This window comes from Heloderma suspectum, chromosome 11, assembly GCF_057233095.1.
Source record: "Heloderma suspectum isolate Gila_16-S chromosome 11, 16-S_ref, whole genome shotgun sequence".
NCBI lineage: Eukaryota > Metazoa > Chordata > Lepidosauria > Squamata > Helodermatidae > Heloderma > Heloderma suspectum.
This window is the reverse complement of record NC_139468.1, coordinates 574822-591018: the sequence shown is the minus strand read 5'-3', so window position 1 is coordinate 591018 and position 16197 is coordinate 574822. Positions and strand designations below refer to the sequence as shown.

At 50.7% G+C, this 16197-nt stretch overlaps 1 long non-coding RNA gene across 1 annotated transcript; it reads right to left on the bottom strand.

Moving 5' to 3' along the window:
• Positions 1 to 4005: 4005 nt before the first annotated feature.
• Positions 4006 to 13314, bottom strand: LOC146336862 (uncharacterized). Its single transcript, XR_014785266.1, has 3 exons — positions 13166 to 13314; positions 11830 to 11952; positions 4006 to 6434 (listed from the first exon to the last, which is right to left on the bottom strand). It is a non-coding gene; the product is annotated as an uncharacterized LOC146336862 (long non-coding RNA).
• Between the last annotated feature and the right edge of the window lie 2883 nt (positions 13315 to 16197).

Genomic DNA, 16197 nt, shown 5'->3' with positions numbered 1-16197 from the left:
AGTAGTCATGGGGGACTTCAATTTCCCCGATATTTGTTGGGAGACACATTCTGCAAAACATGGCCCCTCCAGGAAATTCCTGACTTGTGTGGCGGATAACTTCCTCCTACAGAAAGTAGAGGAAGGAACTAGAGGATCGGCTATCCTTGACTTGATCCTAAGCAACAGAGATGACTTAGTGGATCAAGTAGCAGTTACAGGAACTCTGGGGGAAAGCGACCATGTTGTACTTGAGTTCTTGGTTCTAAGGGAAGCAAAAGCTGAGTGTAGTCAAACGTGTACTCTGGATTTTAGGAAAGCTGATTTTAATAAACTCAGAACAATGATCAGTAAGGTCCCAAGGCAAGCGACGCTAACGAGAAAAGGAGTCCAAGATGGGTGGGAGCTTTTAAAAAAGGAAATTCTCAAGGCACAATCACAAGCAATTCCAACAAGAAGGTGGAAGACAACAGAAGAAGCCAATGTGGCTTCACAAAAAGCTTAGGGATTACCTGAAAACAAAAAAGGACACATCTAGGAAGTGGAAAGAAGGCCACGTAACAAAGGAAGAGTACAGGCAGGTAGCACAGAATTGCAGGGATGGCGTCAGGAAGGCTAAAGCTGAGAATGAGCTGAGGTTAGCGAGGGATGCTAAAAACAACAAAAAGGCTTTCTTCAGCAACGTGCGTAGTAAAAGGCAGAGGAAAGAAATGGTGGTTCAGCTATTAAATCAGGATGGCAAAACGATAACAGATGACAAAGAAAAGGCAGAGGTGCTCAATTCCTACTTTGGCTCAGTCTTCTCCCCAAAGAGGGTCTATGACCCCCCTGGCAAAGGTGAAGTACAGGTTGAAGGGGCAGGATTGCAGCTTGAGATCGATAGGCATATGGTCAGGGAACAGCTCATTACTTTGAATGAGTTCAAATCTCCAGGGCCAGATGAACTGCATCCTACAGATGCAGATAAAGAACTGGCAGAAGAACTCTCAGAACTGCTGTCTATTCTCTTTGAGAAATCATGGAGGACGGGGGAAGTGCCAGATGACTGGAGGAGGGCTAACGTTGTCCCTATCTTCAAAAAGGGTAAAAAGGAGGAACCTGGGAACTACAGACCAGTCAGTCTGACATCAATCCCTGGGAAAATTCTGGAGCAGATGATAAAGCAATCCATCTGGAAGCACCTTGACAACAATTACTCGAAGCCAACATGGATTTGTCAAAAACAAGTCCTGCCAGACAAATCTGATCTCATTTTTGGATCAAGTAACCTCCCTTGTGGACCGTGGGAATGCTGTAGACATCATAGACCTCGACTTCAGCAAAGCTTTCGACAAAGTGCCCCATGATATCCTGATGAGCAAACTAGCTCAAAGTGGGCTAGATGAAACAACGATCCGGTGGATCCACAGTTGGCTACAGAATCGGACTCCAAGAGTGCTTCTCAATGGGACCTTCTCAAACTGGGGAGAGGTAACGAGTGGGGTACCGCAGGGCTCAGTCCTGGGCCCAGTGCTCTTCAACATTTTTATGAATGACTTGGAGGAGGAGGTGCAGGGAATGCTGATCAGATTTGCAGATGACACCAAATTGGGTGGGATAGCTAAGACTTTGGAAGACAGAAACAAAATTCAAAGTGATCTGGATAGACTGGAGCGCTGGGCAGAAAACAACAGAATGACATTTAATAGGGATAAATGCCAAGTTCTGCACCTAGGAAAAAGAAACCAAATGCACAGTGACAAGATGGGGGATACGTGGCTCAACCACACTACAAGCGAGAAGGATCTTGGAATTGTTGTCGATCACAAGCTGAACATGAACCAACAATGTGATGTGGCTGCAAAAAAGGCAAATGCTCTTTTGGGCTGCATTAATAGAAGCATCGCTTCCAAATCCCGGGAAGTACTAGTTCCCCTCTACTCAGCACTGGTTAGGCCTTATCTGGAGTACTGTGTCCAGTTCTGGGAACCATACTTTAAGAAGGATGCAGGCAAACTGGAGAGGGTTCAGAGGAGGGCAACAAAGATGATCAGGGGACTGGAAACAAAGCCCTATGAGGAAAGACTGAAAGAACTGGGCACGTTTAGCCTTGAGAAGAGAAGACTGAGGGGAGATATCATAGCCCTCTTCAAGTACTTGAAAAGTTGTCCCAGAGAGGACGGCCAGGATCTCTTCTCGATCATCCCAGAGTGCAGGACACGGAGTAATGGGCTCAAGTTACAGGAAGCCAGATTCCGGCTGAACATCAGGAAAAACTTCCTGACCGTTAGAGCAATATGACTGTCAGGGTGGAAAGTGAGCCCATGGAGCCTCAGAGCAGTTCTGATTCTGAGGATGAGAAACAACCTGTGGGAGAGGAGCTCGCTTATCGCTCACAGGCACAGCGGGAGGGAGAGATTACTCCTGCCTTCATTCCTGAGAAAGATAGTGACCCTGGCAGTGAGAGAGTGGGGGATGGGGTCTTGCTGGATGCTCGGTGCAGACGCAGGGAGCAGTGCCAGATGGAGGGTACCGAGAGGAGGCGCTCTGCCCGCTTGGCGCTAAAACAACGGTCGCGTCCCGAGGACCTACGGGTAAGAGGGAGGACCTCTCCATAGCCCATAAGTTCAGAGGTTTCCCTCTCTTCTCCTTCAAACGGGGACCAACTGCCTTACCTGGAGCTTAGGCTATTCTGCTAACTACCCCAGTGCAGTTCCTTGTTTAGTCGCTGGTGATTAGCATCTGAAAGAGTCATTAAGTTGTAAAGGAATAAAGCCTTGGAAAGAATCTTCTTCCTCTGTGTCTTAGGCAGCTAGGGCACTCCTGACAACAACAATGGAACCAATTTCCCAGGGAGGTAGTGGGCTCTCCCTCACTGGAGGCGTTCAAGACGAGGCTGGACAGCCATCTGTCAGGGATGCTCTGACTTGGATTCCTGCATTGAACAGGGGGTTGGACTCAATGGCCTTGTAGGCCCCTTCCAACCCTACTATTCTATGATTCTATGGTGGCTACCAATCTGGATGGCTTTAAAATGGGGTTAGACAAATTTCTGGAGGAAAAGGCTATCCATGGCTACTAGTCTGATGGCTGTGTGCTACCTCCAGTATCAGAGGCAGGAACATGGGTGGGAGGGTGCTGTTGCACTCATGCCTTGCTTGGGGGTTCCTGGTTGACAGCTGGTTGGCTACTGTGTGAACAGAATGCTGGACTAGATGGACCCTTGGCCTGATCCAGCAGGGCTCTTCTTCTTTTCTTATGGATGGATACAACGGAGGCTTGTGGGAGGATAATGCTTGGGAGTAGAAAAGGAACTTGTGACCTGCTCCAAGGGGCAGGGAAACTTTCCTGGGGCATCTTTGCTGCTTTTTGGCTCAAGCACCACCCAGAGACAAAAGTATGAAGAGGCAAGAGCAGGCATCCTGCAATGTGGAGGAGGTAAGCAGTTTTTCCTTTCCAGGGTCTAATTTGAAGGAAATGACCACCAAGCCCAAATACATTCTTTATTTACACTGGGGTATAAAGTACTTTAATCTGTTTCTGGGGCTGGCTACAAGATAGGGATGTATGAGAAATTAGTTTTTCATTTTTGATCAGGATTTTCCCAGTTTTCACTTTCCAGACTGAACACGGACTTGAACACAATCTGCAGTCAAAGTCCATACTGTGGTATATGGTCTGTGACAGGTTAAAAGGATATGGACTGTAGCCCTCCTTCTCCCATAACTCAGTGGGTGGGACTTACGTTCTGTGTTCTTTTCCCCTCAGTCAGTCCTGTGTTTGTGAGCCTCAGGGCCAGTTGTATTTCTTACCCATTTAATAAAGCTGTCCATCTGTTCTCCAAAAGTCTGCTGATGTGAATGGTCAACAGAGGTGTGTGCAATCATGTGAATAGTGGCAGAAGTGACCCATACAAGAATACTACATGTACATTTCTGAGCTTGCAATGTGATTGGTGGATTTAAAAAAAAAAATGCATTCAACAGCATGTGTATATTTGAAAACTGCACATGAAAAAAAAGGGTACTTTTGAAAAATATGCACAACCACGCTTTAATCAGTGAGATTTAATCAGTGAGAAATTTTGGAAAATATACACAGATTTTCATGCAAAAAGAAAAAAAATCAAAGCTCACACTCTGATATGGTCATGAGACAGCGGGAGCTTCAAGGTGGAATTTGGAAGACGTTGGTGAGCTCAAATTTTGCTTGCATGCCCACTCATAAGACAGAGCTGGAATCCCTGTTCTGGGCATGGGGTTGTGAGACAAGCTGTGACTTTTCACGAATCCACAAGTGGGAGAGGAGACTACTTGCCCTCTGAAAACCAAAGGGGCATCAGGTAGGGGCGTGGGGGGAATACTAAAACATTTCCCCATACGTGAAGCGACAAACTTTTGCCCTGATGTTGCTGCCACTTCCAGGCATCTCCACTTCACCCCTCCCTCGCAGACCAGTCCCAGTCTGCCCCTGGGTACTAAACTTTTGGCCAGTCAGGTTGTGCCTTTGGCTGCTAATCCTTTTGAGGAGGGAATGGCTTACGGCTCCAGCTGTTGGTGTACCAGTGGTGTGAGAGAGAGAGTTCACCCTCAAGCTCTTGGAGCTGTCAAGAAATTAAAATGTACCTCTAGCAATATTGCACACAGTGGTGTTCCACTGAATCTGTGTGCTTGTTTGACTATAAACCCCCCAATAATTGCCTCAGTGTTCTATGTAACACTGTATTCCATCCAGGATTGGACTGACTTTTAAAACACGCACAGTGCAAGAGGGCAAATTGGTCCCACAAAAGTTACCACAAATGTAATCTTTCCCAGAAAGAGCTTGAGACTCGGAACAGACATTTCTGTTCTGACTCCATTTGGGGTGGTAATCTGAATTTTAACTGTTTTGTATGTTTGCTGCCGTTGTGCAGCAGATACACTGGTGACAGAGCCATGTCGAGAGCTGGGTCTGGGAGCTCACCGTCCTTGCTGTACTTCTGTAACATTTCACTGTCTTTATTTTTGATACAATGCTGCAAATACAAGCTATAAATAAACCTAGCCTCTGAATAGCCTCTTTGCACACTGTCAGGGAACGTGTCCAGGCCTCTGGCAGAAGCCTTTTTTAATGTTCAGCGTTGGAGCCCTTGCTTCTGATTGGCAAGAGCTCTGCAGTGCCATCCAATAGGGAGGCTAGAAAGGCCAGAGCGACCATGTTCTGTCCAGCTCCTGCAGTCTTGTAGGGATGGCGAGGTGAGCGGTAGCTGCAACTCTCTTGCAGAGCCTTAGAGCAGCTCCTTGCCCAGGACGGTCTTCCTTCTTCAGCTTGTGCTAGGAGACAGACTAGGAGTAGGTCTGGCAAACTGTGCTTCTGTTTGACAGTAGTCAACTAAAAGAGTATGATGTGGGCCTTGAAATGTTTGGCAGTTCATACAACCGTGCTGATCACAGATGTATCTGTTAGAACATTTATGAAGAAGAAAAAATAGTTTATGTCCTGGTACAACTTTCTGTTTAATCAAATATGGAGATCCAGGATTTACGAAATATGGGCAAATGGAATGGTGTACCTGGCAAAAGCTCAATAAAAAAAGATCTCAGGCAAGTGACAGCAATGCCTGCAGGAAAACCTATCCATTCAAGGCCCATTTCTACCCACTACCACCAAGCAAGCTCTAGAATATTGCTTAGTCATAGAAGCCTCTGAGCCCTGGGTTGCGGATGCTATGCTGAGATTCTGGCTTGGTTGGCCACAGTGCGTGATAAAATGCAGCTCGACGCTTCTAGTTCAGAGGGCTGTTGGAAGAGCCCCCTTGAGCAAAGGTGAAATCTGATCTCTGTTGACATTTCCAAGTAGCGCAGTGGTAGCACTTCGTGTGCCAGCTGCTCTGATGCCCCCGCAACCTCCACACCTGTTGCTTTACACAGTCTTGCTGCTGCAGAAACAGGGTCTTTTCTGCGGTTTTGTAAACAGATGATTTGCCTGGGAAAACAAAAGCAGCCCTAAACATTTTGCTTCCACATCTTCAGAGTAGGCATCAGAGTGAAGCAGGATGCCGATTGGCAAGGACAGTCCTTCCACTCCTCCTTCAAACAAATCCTGGCAGTTTCTTCATAGACACTGTTCTTGTATCCTCAGGTTAAGGCACAGCTGTGGAGGTCCTTGGCGCTGCGGATGAATGGACACCAAGCAAACAACGGGTTCCCGTTTAGGGTTTCTCCTATAGTAACGGTAAGTTGGTGTAGTCTTCTGGGACTAAGAAAGTACTAAAGTACTGGAGTGGCAGGACAGACATCTGTTCTGTGCAACGAGGGTTTTGCCACCAGTGTTTTGGGGTTCGGGGTGCTACAGGCCCCAAACTAGTTCTGTATATTTAGCCACAAGTCCTCAAGGTTTTGTGCTCCAGCAAATGTGGAGAAATTGAATTCTGTCTGAGGAGACTAAAACTGTTGCCTCCTTTAAAAGCTGGGGGAGATGTCTTCTTGGACCATCTGGAAGAATAATTAATATAACTATTCTTGTATGCAAATAAGCAGGGGCTTTATCTAGACTACGTTTGCCAATCCTCCTCTGTCCATTTGTATAAACTAAATTAGATAATGAATATATTATATTCCTGAACAGAGTTACATTCATTAAACATCCTGCCCCCTATAGGGAGAGAATTGGTTCGTGCATCCAGTCTGCAAGCCACCAATGACTGACAGCAAAGACAGAGGAAAGATCCTGTTTTCATCTGTCTGCTCCTCATAATGCAAGCTGGGACTCCGTGTTGCGTCATGCCTGGAAGCGGTGCACGGAGCATCTTTCCCCCCTCCCCAGTTGCTTGCAGTCCATAAGCAGTCTGGCTAACCGGTCTGGCTAACGGGTCTGGCTGAGCAAGCAGCAGCCACGTATGCAGTGACGGAGACCCGACAAGCCTCCGGCTGGCTGGGGGGTTCAGGGCAAGAATCCCAGCCCAGGGAAATGCACCAGCCTGGGAGCAGTGGGAGCCCATCCTGCCTTCCAGCAAGGCTCCCCGTGTGCCTGGCATGTTGCCTCTAGCGCAGAGGTAGGCAAGAGGGACAGTCCTGGAAACCTGGGAAGTGAGCCTGCGCAGGTGAGAATGTCACATGGTCACCAAACCTTGTCCTTGATTTCCCTCACCCTGGTAGCAGACTCCCATGGGAAATCCATCTGCTGGTTTTAAGCATTCACTGACCATCGCCTGCCTGCCTGCCTCTCTCTGCCTCTTATCAGTTGTGGAGCCGATCTTTCTCCAATCTGGCCTGAGGCATGAAGATGCAGACCAAGTGCCCAGTCATATTCAGCCGGCCACTTGGATGTTTCTTGGCTTATACAGCCAAAGAGGTCTGGCTGGGTCCAGGTGGATAAAAGTTGTTCTTTGAGAGAAGGGGGAAGGGTCACTTTGTGGGTCAACCTATGCCAGGAGAGAGACTGGGTGGGTGGGGGGGAGCTGCAACTCCACTTGTTTCCTCAGACCTCTCAGTGGCTTTTGATACCATCCGCCACGGCCTCCCTCTATATAGGGCATCTTGAGCTGGGATGTGGGGGCAACTGTACTGCGGTGGTTCTGCTCTTACGAGGATAACCAATTCCAGAAGGTGCTGCTAGGAGATGACAGCTCTGTGCCTTGGCAGTTTTGCTATGTGGTACCTCAGGGCTCTGTTTTATCCCCCTACTTTTCAACATCTGAGTGAACTGCTGGGAGAGGTTATCCGGGGGTGCAGGCTGAGGCATCAGCGTTGACACCTAGCTCTACATCCACTGATCATCTAATACAGGTGAGGCAGTTGATACTCTGAAGCAGGGCTTGGCCAGGGTAACGGCCCTCTCCTCCTTCTGCCGGGACACTCCCTGCCCCCCCTTTCTTCATCCACCAGACGGACTCCCTCTCCTCTCCTCTATGGCTGGTCTGGCAGAAGCCCCCACCCCCTCTTGCCTTCTCTGCTGCTGCCACCGCCTGGTTCTCCCCTCGCCCGTCCCCTCTGCAGCAGACCACTAGCAGTGCCTGTCGTGCTGGTCTCTCAGAAGTTGGAAGGCCTGGACGGAGCCACAGCCCTACAGCTGCCTCAGGGGCACTTCATGCACACCTGGCGGGCAGCCCAGAAGTGTGTGGGGCTTCCAGTTTGCCCCCCCGCTTGACATTGCACACAGCCCTGCTGGGAGAGGTTTGGGCCCCTCTTCTCTCCAGACCTGAGTGTGCTATGTCCAGTACCAGACGCAGTGAGCCTATGTGCACCAGTTGCTGGGGAACATGGGTGGGAGAGCGCTGTTGCGCTCATGCCCTGCTTGTGGGTTCCCGGTCGACAGCTGGTTGGTCACTGTGTGAACAGAATGCTGGACTAGGTGGGCCCTTGGTCTGATCCAGCAGGACTCCTCTTCTGCTCTTGTGAGCACAGCAGGGCCCAGGCGCTTGCCTCTGCACCACCAGGAGCTGGGGTAGCTGGTGCTGCAGCAGGCGCAGAGGAGGCATTTGTACAGCCTGTCCTGGGGGTGGGGGAGGGAGCAGGACCACTGTCAGGAAGAAGGCCAGCTGAGCCCACCCAGCCACTTGGGGCTGGCACTGGGAGACCCAGAGGACCTCCCCTCAATCCAAGACGACACCTTCCTCTACAAGCCTCGGTGAGACCAACAGGAGCCGTGGAAGGGCACTGCTGTGGCACAGGCCTCGCCCATCTCACAGGTCTTGGTGAACAACGCCCCACAGGGGCTTCCCGCATGTCTGCCACAACCCCTCCACCAGCAAGCCCAGCATCCCACTTCTGTTGCTGGTAAAGAAAAAAGTTCCTAGGCCTGCATTCCTGGTTCCCACAGGGGCCAGCCAGACGCCCCCAAGATGCCCCCAAGCCAGGCACAAAGGCAGCAGCCCCCCCCCAGTCATGGCAGGCCTTTTAAAGCCCCCTGAGCAGTGGCTATCCCCCTCCCCTCAGCGGCCACCAATTCCATGAGCTGGTTGTTCCCACACAGGATGAAAGAAACAAACTGAGTGAGGGTGTGTGTGTGTGGAGGGGTGAGCCGCTCTAGCAGAGAGAAGGCTTTCCTAGATTCCATGCAGAAAAGGGAGAGGATAAAGAAAACGACTGTCTCTGTGGGGCTAGAGGCCCTCCACTGGGGAACTACCGTTCCCCTGTCCAGGTGGGATTTCTTTTTAACAGCAAAACAGCCTGTTTGGCTGTTGCATCTGAAGAGGCAGTGAGTCAGTTTATGTCTCTTTCTTGAGTGTGGGTGTGTGCATGAGAGTGCACATCAAGGTGTATTTATGTTTTCTGTGTCTGTGCACTGTATTTTGTAAAAGGAGAAACTTGTGTTTGTATTATTTTGGGCTGCATTAATAGAAGTATAGCTTCCAAAATCAAGTCCTGAAAGGGGGAGGAGACTGTGTGTGTAAGAGAGTGGCAGTTGGTTCAGGGAGAGCGATAGATTAGAGCCCTGTAGGTTTTCAGGCCAGGAAGAGATGCAAATGCCACCTATGTCTCAGAGCCCCCCATCTCTCCTGGGGCTCCACATCACAAGCAACCTTTTTTGTTATAAAAACCTGCCTTCAGTTATGCATGATGTAGAAGCAGTGTTGCTTCTCTTGTGGTAAAGCCTCTTAAAAGGGAATGAAGTCCATGGGAACTTAGAGGGTGCAAATGCCTTCAGCATCCAGATGGGCCTTGTTCTATAACAGGCATAAACTGAGCGGAGGGGTGTCACTGTTTATTAAGCAGAGCTATTTAGAGCAACGTTATACATACAGATCTGCTTATAGCCAAGCAGAAAAAAAACTGCCAAAAGGCATGAGAGATTGCCAAAATAATGTTAATTCCAAAGTCTGCTAGGATGATTTCTTCAAATGAACTCCACACCCAGCATTTGCAAAACTGCTGTTGGACACTGATTTTCAGAATTTGGCCTCTTCTTACTCTCTTTTTGCGGGGGGAGGTGAGGTGAAGGAAGCACATGGGACAGTGGGAGACTCTCACAGTGGTTTATGTCTACTACAGTCAAGCTGTTCACTTGCTCTGGCAGCAGAAAGGATGATTTCAGACTGAGATGGGGCTTAGAAGAGGGAAAAACCCCACTCAGGTGTGTCTGGTGCTCCCTGTCTTGTCTGCCACCCACCTGAGCCTGGGGCTCCTCAGAACAAGAGAGCAAATTGGGAGAGGGGCAAACTTCCCTACCCTGCAGGACCTGCAGAAGGTCAGGCTAGAGTCCTTTTCATTCTTGATCACGGCACTGAAAACCATCGGCCCACATCAAGGAAGAGCAATGCCAAACGCCCCCACCATCATCGTCACCATCACTCAGCTTACGGCTTCTCTCTAGGGCTTCTCTCCACATGTTTAAGTGCAGAGTTTTCTTAAAACAAAGGGTGTTTAAAGAGTTAAAGGAGAAGTCTCCCACCCCTTCAGCCAGCTTCTGAAGGCAGCATCACATTGTCTTAGCAGAAGAGGATGCCGTGTGAAGGTCTTCCTTTTGTCTACCACCATTCAGTTTAACTGGATGAGTATCTAGTATTATTGGGGCGGGGGGGCTGAGGGAACCACCGCTTTTGTGAAGCAAACATTCATTCTCAGCTAGAGACAAGCCAGTTCTTTGAGGACTCACTTGACTTACACCTGAACCTGCTTCAGAGGTCTGCTACTTGCCTGTGGACAAAAAAATCCCACCCCAGGCTGAAGTTTTAAAAAAAATCCCTTCTGGGTAACAAAAATGAAGGTGTGCTCATCTTTATGCACAAGCACGCAGTTTAATCACCAGGAACAACAGCAAGGTCCTATAATGAGCTTTTGTAATTACGTACAATGGAAGGCACACAGTTCTGGAGATCTGAGAATCCAAGCTATTTAAAGACTGAGCAAGAGTCTAGTCCTGTGCAAGCACCGGGTCATTGCTGCTGAGTTGTTAAGTTGTGTCGGTGATGCTATCTAGCTATCTCATCCTCTGCCGTCCCCTTCTCCTTTTGCCTTCAATCTTTCTCAGCATCAGGGTCTTTTCCAGTGACTTTTCTCTTCACATTAGGTGGCCAAAATATTTGAGCTTCAGCTTCAGTATCTGTCCTTCCAATGAGAACTCAGGGTTGATTTCCTTTAGGATTGACTGATTTGACCTCCCTGCAGTCCAGGGGACTCGTAACAGTCTTCTCCAGCACCACAGTTTGAAAGCATCAATTCTTTGGCACTCAGCCTTCCTTATAGTCCAGCTCTCACAGCCATACATTACTACTGGGAAAACCATAGCTTTGATTATATGAACCTTTGTCGGCAAGGTGATGTCTCTGCTTCTTACTATGCTATCTAGGTTTGCCATAGCTTTCCTCCCAAGGAGCAAGCGTCTTTTAATTTCATGGCTACAGTCACCGTCTGCGGTGAACTTGGAGCCCAAGAAAAATAAAATCTGTCACTGCTTCTATTTCTTCCCCTTCTATATGCCAGGAAGTGATGGGGCCAGAGGGACGCCGCTTGCACTGGTGTTTTCATGGCAGACTATAGCGGGGTGGTTTGCCATTGCCTTCCCCAGTCATGACTACCTTTCCCCCAGCAAGCTGGGTACTCATTTTACCGACCTTGGAAGGATGGAAGGCTGAGTTGACCTGAGCCGACTTCGTGGGACCCAGCTTCTGCTAGGATCGAACTCAGATTGTGGGGACAGTTTCGGTTACAATACTGCCGCCTACCACTCTGCGCCACACGAGGCTCTAGTACTTAAGGTTAAAAACTTCAAGACTTTAAAATGTATGTACCAAAAGTATAAAAACTGGATCAATTAAACAGTTTGATGCAAATATCCTTAACTTTCTCAGTTCATTAGACTGTCGTGACACGCACAGGCCTGGGCAATATATTCACCTTTCGGCAAGAACCCTCAGGATCTTCCCTAGCCCCTCCCTCAAGGACTCACTTGTTCAGGTCCATTTCACACGTCTCTGGGGTTGTCTAGGCCCCTCCAATACAATGCAAACTTCTTGATGTGTACCGAGGCTTCTGTGGCAGGTGCCGCTGCTGCACGGGCTCTGTGGCAGACCTGCAAGGTAAGACCACATGAGGTTCTCCTCCTGCGGCCATCTTGAGGGTGAGTCAGGCTTATTGCCTGTGATTCTCAGCAAAGAGAATGCAGCATCAGTGTTTGCCATTCTTTAGCATGTGATATTTGGGGCATGCACCCTCACAATGACCTTGTGCATTTGCTCAATATTTTGCCTACTTTACACATGAGAGAAACTGAGGTGAAAAGCAACTAGTCCAAAGTTATGTCATGAGGTGGGACTGGAATCCAGACACAAGCCCAGCTGTGTGTGGGCGGCTGCCCTCCCTTAGTTCACAAAGGGGAGAGTCCCTAATTTTTCCTTTGCTACTTCCCATGATGGGGGGCGGGGGCGGCGGCAGTGGAGGGGGCTCTTTCCTCCCATTCCTCCAGGACAGGAACCTCAAGGTTTCCAGGGAGTTTTGAAGTTGAGCCTCTGCTGTCACCTCCTTCCAGTAGAGGGGGGGAAAGGTCCTTATGAAGCAGGCCTGGGGTCCCAATCCAGCCGTCTGGGGTTCCCCAGCAGGCCACACCCACTTACCACCAACCACCGAATTGTCTGGTGGATTCCCGGCTTTGGTGCTTCCTTCTTCAGCGCCCATCCTTCCGACGTCGGTAAAATGAGTACCCACAACTGGGGAAGGCAATGGCAAACCACCCCGCTACAGTCTGCCAGGAAAACGCCAACGCAAGCGGTGTCCCTCTAGGGGTCAGTAATGACCCGGTGCTTGCACAGGAGGAACCTTTCCTTTCCTTTCTGCAGCGCCCTCCTCCTGGTCCCTTCTAAAAGGTTGAGATGCCTCTCCTGAGGCTTCGTCGCTGGCAGGAAGAGCTCTCAGCTGCCCCTTTCGCTAATTTCGCCCCCCCGCGAACTTTTCTTTAAGGAAGCCCCCCGCCCCCATGGAAGAAGCTCCGCTGCTCTACTCAGGAGGAACCCCACCCCCGTCCGCCTCTCCACCCGCCTCAGTACTTTGTGCGGCGGCAGCAGCTGAAACGCGGGCTCCGGCTACAGTAACCGAGGACGGAGGGAGAGCCTGGCGGCCCCTTCTCAGAGGACTAGCACCTTGCCCAAGCAATCAGCCGCACTTGGACGACCTGCTTCAGCACTGTAGGGGCCCTTTGGGGTGGACGGCTGGACGGACGAAAGGCCGGCCGGCCGGCCGACCCCGCCCTCCCTCCGCTGTCCGGGAGCGTGGAAGACCCCTCTGCCCACCTGGTCTCGCTCACTTGCAGTAGCCGCAGCGCCGAGGAGCCGCTCCCGCCCGCGCCGGCAGGACCTCGGACAGCGCCATTCCCGCCACGGGCGCAGCGTTGCTGCCGCCACCATTTGGCGCAGTCTGAGAGACGCTATCCGGGAGAGGGGACGCTACTTCCGGGAGGGGAAGGAAAAAGTGGCGCGTCGCCGCCCCGCGGCCGTTTTGGGGGCGAGTAAGCAAAGCGCTGCATCCGGTGAGGGAAGCAAGGAGCCTCGCCTCGCCTCGCCGCGGCCGTATTGGGTGTGTCGAGATAGGCCGCTGCTTCCGGCGAGTGAGGGAGGAAACCGCAGCGCGCCGCCTCCCTGCCGCCCTGTGGCGAGTGACGCGCGCCAGCGCTGCTCCCGGGCAGGGAGGAGCGGAGCGCCGTCTCCCCGCGGCCGTGTTGGGACAGGCGAGGGGCCGCCCCGTGCGCAGCGGCTGGCGCAGAGGGGGGACTTGCGGGCCAGCCCTGCTGGCGGTGGCCAGGCTGCGTGGGGAGGAAAGGGCCGAAGCGGGCAGCCGCGTCGGGCGCGCCGGAGGAGCGGTGCCGGAGCGCCCTTGCTTGGGGCGCCGCGGGCAGGGCTGTTCCCGGAGCCTTGGCCGAGGCCTCCGGTGGCCTGCGCGATTCCAGGATGCGCCCCGGACGCCGCAGGCCCAGACGGTCCCGGGGAGGGGGCCCTGCTCCACGGCGGGGCTTCGGGCCGGGGATGCGCTGCCCTGTCGCGCCGATCGCCGGTCCCGCCTGCCGCGCTCTCCCCGCGGCCCGGAAGAGCGCAGCTTCCATGTGGGCGGGGAGCCTCGGCTGCGCGCTGCCCAGACGCCGGAGACGACCCCACACACGCCTGGTCTTCGCGGCCCCTCGCCCTGGGCCTGGAGTGCAAAGGCCCCCCTTCCCCCGCAGAATAAATGAGGATGAACGTGCACGGGGCAGGGAGCCTATGGCCAGGCTGGAGGGGCTGGTGAGCGGGTCTGGGCTATGCAGTGGGGGTCCTTAGGGGCCACCCCCAGGTAGTCTGAGGGAGGGATGAGGGGGGAGGGGGGACGGGAACTGAACTCGAACATTCTGCATGAAAGAGCAGGACCCCCCTCTCCCCCTCGGATAGTTATTGCCTCTTACCATAGATGTACCCCTTCATGGATCACTGCCTTGTTGTGGCAAAGGGGCTTGCATAACCCAGTAAAGCCATAAGCTATGCCGTGCAGGGCCACCCAAGACGGACAGGTCATGGCAGAGAGTTCTGACAAAATGTGGTCCACTGGAGAAGGAAATGGCAACCCACTCCAGTATTCTTGCCAAGAAAACCCCATGGAGCGTATCACAAGGCTAAAAGAGATGACGCCGGAAGATGAGCCCCTCAGGTCGGAAGGTGTCCAATATACTACTGGGGAAGAGCAGAGGGTATTTCCAAGTAGCGCCAGAAAGAGTGAAGCGGCTGGGCCAAAGCCGAAAGGACACTCAGCTGTGGATGTGTCTGGTGGTGAAAAAAAAGTCCGATGCTGTAAAGAACAATATTGTTTAGGAACCTGGAATGTCAGATCAATGAATCAAGGTAAGCTGGAGGTGGTCAAACATGAGATGGCAAGATTGAACATCGACATCTTGGGAATCAGCGAACTCAAATGGACAGGCATGGGCGAATTTAATTCAGGTGACCATCATATCTACTATTGTGGGCAAGAATCCCTTAGAAGAAATGGAGTAGCACTCATAGTCAACAAAAGTGTGGGAAAAGCAGTACTGGGGTACAATCTTAAAAACAATAGAATGATCTCAGTACGAATCCAAGGCAAACCATTCAACATCACAGTAATTCAAGTCTATGCTCCAACCACTGATGCTGCAGAAGCTGAGGTTGATCTGTTCTATGAAGACCTACAACACCTTCTAGAACTAACACCAAAAAAAGATGTCCTCTTCATCATAGGGGATTGGAATGCTAAAGTAGGAAGTCAAGAAATCACTGGGATAACAGGCAGGCATGGCCTTGGCGTACAAAATGAAGCAAGACAAAAGCTAATAGAGTTTTGCCAAGAGAACACGCTGATCATAGCAAACACTCTTTTCCAACAGCACAAGAGGCGACTCTAGACATGGACATCACCAGATGGTCAGTATCGAAATCAGATTGATTATGTCCTTTGCAGCCAAAGATGGAGAAGCTCTATACAGTCAGTAAAAACAAGACCTGGAGCTGACTGTGGCTCAGATCATGAGCTTCTTGTTGCAAAATTTCGGCTTAACGTAGGGAAAACCACTAAACCATTCAGGTATGACCTCAATATCCCTTATGAATATACAGTGGAGGTGAGGAATAGATTTCAGGGATTAGACCTGATAGACAGAGTGCCTGAGGAACTATGGACAGAGGTCTGTAACATTGTTAAGGAGGTAGCAACTAAATCCATCCCAAAGAAAAAGAAATGCAAGAAAGCCAAGTGGCTGTCTGATGAGGCTTTACAAGTAGCTGAGGAAAGAAGGGAAGCGAAAAGCAAGGGAGAAAGGGGAAGATATATCCAACTGAATGCAGAGTTCCAGAGAATAGCAAGGAGAGACAAGAAGGCCTTCTTCAATGAACAATGCAAAGAAATCGAGGAAAACAACAGAATGGGAAAGACTAGAGATCTCTTCAAGAAAATCGGAGATCTCAAGGGAACATTTTGTGCAAAGACGGGCATGATAAAGGACAAAGAAGGCAGGGACCTAACAGATGCAGATGAGATTAAGAAGAGGTGGAAAGAATACACAGAAGAACTATACAGGAAAGATCTTAATGTCCTTGATAGCCATGATAGTAATGTCCTTGATAGCCATGATAGTGCGGTCACTGAACTTGAGCCGGACATCCTCGAGAGTGAAGTCAAGTGGGCCTCAGCAAGCGTTACTAACAACAAAGCTAGCGGAGATGACAGTATTCCAGCTGAGCTATTTAAAATCCTAAAAGATTTTAAAAGTGCTGCATTCAATATGCCAACAAATTTGGAACACTCAACAATGGCCGCAAGACTGGAA